This window comes from Orycteropus afer, unplaced genomic scaffold (assembly GCF_000298275.1).
Source record: "Orycteropus afer afer isolate SDZICR_OR568_19922 unplaced genomic scaffold, OryAfe1.0 scaffold00579, whole genome shotgun sequence".
NCBI classification, from domain to species: Eukaryota; Metazoa; Chordata; class Mammalia; order Tubulidentata; family Orycteropodidae; genus Orycteropus; species Orycteropus afer.
In genome coordinates, this window is record NW_006922166.1 from 1,112,387 (window position 1) to 1,116,995 (window position 4,609).

The following is a 4,609-nucleotide window of genomic DNA, read 5'->3' on the forward strand; positions in this document are numbered from 1 at the left end:
TCTCCGCCAGCACCACAACTCAAAAGAATCAACTCTTCTTTGGTCTTCCTTATTCATTGTCCAGCCCTCATATGCATATGAGGCAATTGGAAAATACCATGGCTTGTGTTAGGCACACCTTAGTCTTCAAGGAAACACCTCTGCTTTTCAACACTTGAAAGAGGTTTTTGTAGCAGAATTGACCAATGCAATACGTCATCTGATGCCCTGACTGCTGCTTCCATTGGTGTTAATTATATAAACAAGTAATATGAAGTCTTTGAAATCTTCAATCTTTTCTCCACTGATCATGATGCTGCTTATTAGGCCAGTTGTGAGGATTTTTGTTTTCTTTATATTGAAATGTAATCCATACTGCAGACTGTAGTCTTCAATATTCATCAGTAAGTGCTTCAAGTCATCGTCACTTTCAACAAGCAATGTTGTGTCATCTGTGTATCACAGGTTGTTAATGAGTCTTCCTGAACCAAGCCTGATGCCACGTTGTTCTTTATATAGTTCAGCTTCTCAGATTATTTGCTCAGCATACAGATTGAATAAGTATTGTGAAAGGATACAAACCCAATGCATTCCCTTCCTTTAAACCACACAGTATCCCCTTGTTCTGTTCAAACAAGCCTCCTGGTCTATATACAGGTTCCTCATGAGCACAATCAAGTGTTCTGGAATTCCCGCTCTCCTCAGTGTTATCCATAATTTGTTATAATCCTCACAAATGAATGCTTTTGCATAGTCAATAAAACACAGATAAATTATCTTTCTGGTATTCTTTGCTTTCAGCCAAGATCCATGTGACATCAGCAATGATATCCCTCATTTCATGTCCTCTTCTGAATCCAGCAGCATTTCTGGAAGTTCTCTGTCAATATACTGCTGTAACCATTTTTAAATTATCTTCAGTAAGATATTACTTGCATGCAATATTAACGATATTGTTCCATAATTTCCACATTCTGTGGAATCACCTCTCTTTGGAATGGGTACAAATATGGATTTTTTTCCAGTCAGTTGGTCAGGTAGCTGTCTTCAAAATCTCTTGGCATAGCTGAGTGAGAACCTCCAGCACAGCATCCATTTGTTGAAACATCTAAATGGTTATTCCATCAGTTCCTCGAACCTGTTTTTCACTAATTCCTTCAGTGCAGCTTTGACTTGTTCCTTCAGTACCATTGGTTCTTGATCATATGCCACCTCCTGAGATGGATGAACATCGACCCATTTTTTTTTTTTTTTTTTGATAGAGTGACTGTGTATTCTTTCCATCTTCTTTTGATGTTTCCTACATCATTCAAAATTTTGTCCATAGAATCTTTCAATATTTCAATTTGACGCTTAAATTTTTTCTTCAGTTCTTTCAGCTTGAGAAATGCTGAATGTGCTCTTCCCTTTGGTTATCTAACTCCATGCCTTTGCACATTTCATTATAATAACTGACTTTGTCTTCTCAAGCTGCTCTTTGAAATCTTCTTTTCAGCTCTTTTATTTTGTCATTTCTTCCATTTGTTTTAGCTACTCTCCATTCAAGGACAAATTTCAGAGTCTCTTCTGACATCCATTTTGGTCTTTTCTTCCTGTCTTTTGAATGACATTTTGCCTTCTTCATAGATGATGTTCTTTTTGTTTGTTTAAAAATATGGAACGCTTCACGAACGTGTGTGTCATCATTGCACAGGGGCCATGCTAATATTCTCTGTATTGTTCCAATTTTAGTATATGTGCTGCTGAAGTGAGCACATAGATGATGTTCTTGATGTCATCCCACAAATCCTCCGGTTTTCTGTCATTAGTGTTTAATGCAAGGAGCTCTGGTGGCATAGTGCCTAAGGCACTTGACTGCTAACCAGAAGGCTGGCGGTTCAAACCCACCAACCACTCCTTGGAAGGAAAGTTGGACAATCTATTTCCATTGTGATAATGCCTTGGAAACCCAAGGAGGGGTCGCTGTGGGTCGGGTCCCACTCAATGGCACATAACAACAACAGTGTTTAATGCATCAACTCTCTTCTTTAGATGGTCTCTAAATTCAGGAGGGAGACATTCAAGGTCATATTTTGGCTCTTACGGACTTGCTTTAACTGTCTGCAACTTCAACTTGAACTTGCATATGAAAAGTTGATGGTCAGTTCCACAATCAGCTCCTGGCCTTCTTTTGGCTGAAGATATTGAGCTTCGTCATCTCCTCTTGCCACAGATGTAGTCAGTCTGATTCCTGTGTACTCCATCTGGTGAAGTCCCTGTGTATAGCCACCATTTGTGTTGTTGAAAAAAGGTATTTGCAATGAATAAGTCATTGGTCTTGCAAAATTCTATCAAGCGATCTCCAGCTTTATTTCTATCACCAACTCCAAATTTTCCAACTACCGTTGATTCTTCTTTGTTTCCAACTTTTGCATTCCAATCACCAGTTATAGTCAACACATCTTGAGTGCATGTTTCAATTTCAGACTGCAGAAGTTGGTAAAAATCTTCAATTTCCTCACCTTTGGCTTTGGTGGTTGTTGCATAAATTTGAATAATAGCAATATTAACTTGTCTTCCTTGTAGGTGTATGGATATTATCCTATCACTGACAGCATTGTATTTCAGGATAGATCTTGAAACATTCTTTGTGATGATGAATGGCATGCCATTCCTCTTCAATTTGTCATTCCTGGCATAATAGATTACATGGTTGTCTGAGTCAAAATGGCCAAAACCAGTCCATTTTTAATGCCTAGGATAGTGATCTCTATGCGTTCCATTTCATTTTTGTCAGCTTCCATTTTTCCTAGATCCCTACTTTGTACATACAATGTTCTCATTATTAATGGATGTTTTTATCTGTTTCTTCTCATTTTGAATCAAGCCACCTCAGTAAATGGAGGTCCCAAAAGCTTTAGCTTTACCCTATTCACATCATTAAGGTCATTTCTACTCTGGGGAGGTAGCTCTTCTCCCATCATATCTTTAATGCCCTGCAATCTGAGAGGCTTATCTTTTGGTACTATATCAAACAGTGTTTCAGGGCTATTCATAAAGTTTTCCAGTAATATATCAAACAGTGTTTCAGTGCTGTTCATGAAGTTTTTACTGGCCAATTCATTGAGAAGTGGATGGCCTCTTCTTTCTTCCAAGTCTGTCTTAGTCTAAAAGCTCCACTGAAACCTTTCCACCATGAGTAACCCTGCTGGCATTTGAAACACCAGTAGCATAGCCTCCTGCCTCACAGCAACATGCAAGCCACCACAGTATGACAAATTGACAGACAAGTTCATCTCCCTTAGTTGTTCCAAACTGCTCTGCTTGCTTCCTGGTCTCCCTTTTTTCCAAATCACCACTGGCTCACTTCTTGGTCTCCCTTAGATGTTCACCTAGATTACCTTATAACAATGTTTCTCAACCATGGCAATATTAACATTTTGGAGTAAATAATTCTTTCTTTGTTGTGGAGGGATGCCCTTTGTATTATAGGAATTTTGGTTGTGTTCCTATCCTGCATCTCCTAGATGTCAGTAACAAATTCTCAGGTTGTGACAATTGAAACTGTGTCCATACATGGTTGACTGTTATGGAATGCAAAGATCATATCTAGTTGAGAAATCCTTTTAAGTATGATACTGCAAGTACACTATCATATGTCCCCCACTTTCACCATATTAGAATCATCAAATATCTTAAGAAATTCTCTATAATGGAAGATATAGACCATAACAATCAAATAAACAAAATGAAAAATCACTTAGAGGAAGCACTATATAAGAAAAAATTTCTAATTGCATTATTAATATTACTTAAGATACTAGAGAATTTACTACATAAATAACCCAATCAGAAAGTTTATTTAAAAGAATTATTAAAAATAATTATTAACTCAAAAGTGAGTCTTGGAAATTAAAAATGTAGTACCAGAACATAAAGGTAAAAAATAAATCAGGCCCTTATACACTGCTAGTTGGACTGTAAAATGGTACAAACACAGTGAAAAATGGCATGGTCCTTCTTTAAAAACAGAATTATTCCAATAACAAAAAGTTAAAAACAACCTAAGTCCTCATCATGAGATGGTACATACAACATGGAATATTATGCAACATTAATGTTAGTTAGCGGGGGCGAGAGATAAAGGGAGAGTAAATAACCAGAGAGTAGACCCGTATTCATTTGAGTGAAGGCAAAAGCAGTGTACAATAAGGGGAAGGTCAGCATAAAATGACCAAAGCAAAGGAAGACATTGGGAAGAGGCCATGATTTAAAGGTAACAAAAGTGAATGCTATTACATACAGAATCCCACAATAACAATAACAATAATAATCTATGAGAGAATAATTACATAGACATGTAAGCTGAACAGGTGTGGGAAGATAATTGTGACTACACCTGTGAATATATTTAGATTTAACAGAGGATATTTCTACATATGCCCTTACATATCCACGTATATAGTATATAGTAAAAAAAAAAAAAAAAAAAAAAGTACTGCCATCAAGACGAATCTGACTCATAGCAAACCCTCCTTGGATTTCCAAGGCACTATCACTAAGGGACCGGGTCTCCGGGAGCAAGATAAGCACAGGCGGGCTGGTGCTTACTCACTGATCTGCACTGAACACTTTCCCTTGTTACCCTCCC

The 4,609-nt window shown here is 37.5% G+C and overlaps 1 non-coding gene across 1 annotated transcript; it reads right to left on the bottom strand.

The window, feature by feature from the left end:
* Window positions 1-1,627: 1,627 nt before the first annotated feature.
* LOC122151584 lies at window positions 1,628-1,734 on the bottom strand. Its single transcript, XR_006164223.1, has one exon. It is a non-coding gene; the product is annotated as a U6 spliceosomal RNA (small nuclear RNA).
* Between the last annotated feature and the right edge of the window lie 2,875 nt (window positions 1,735-4,609).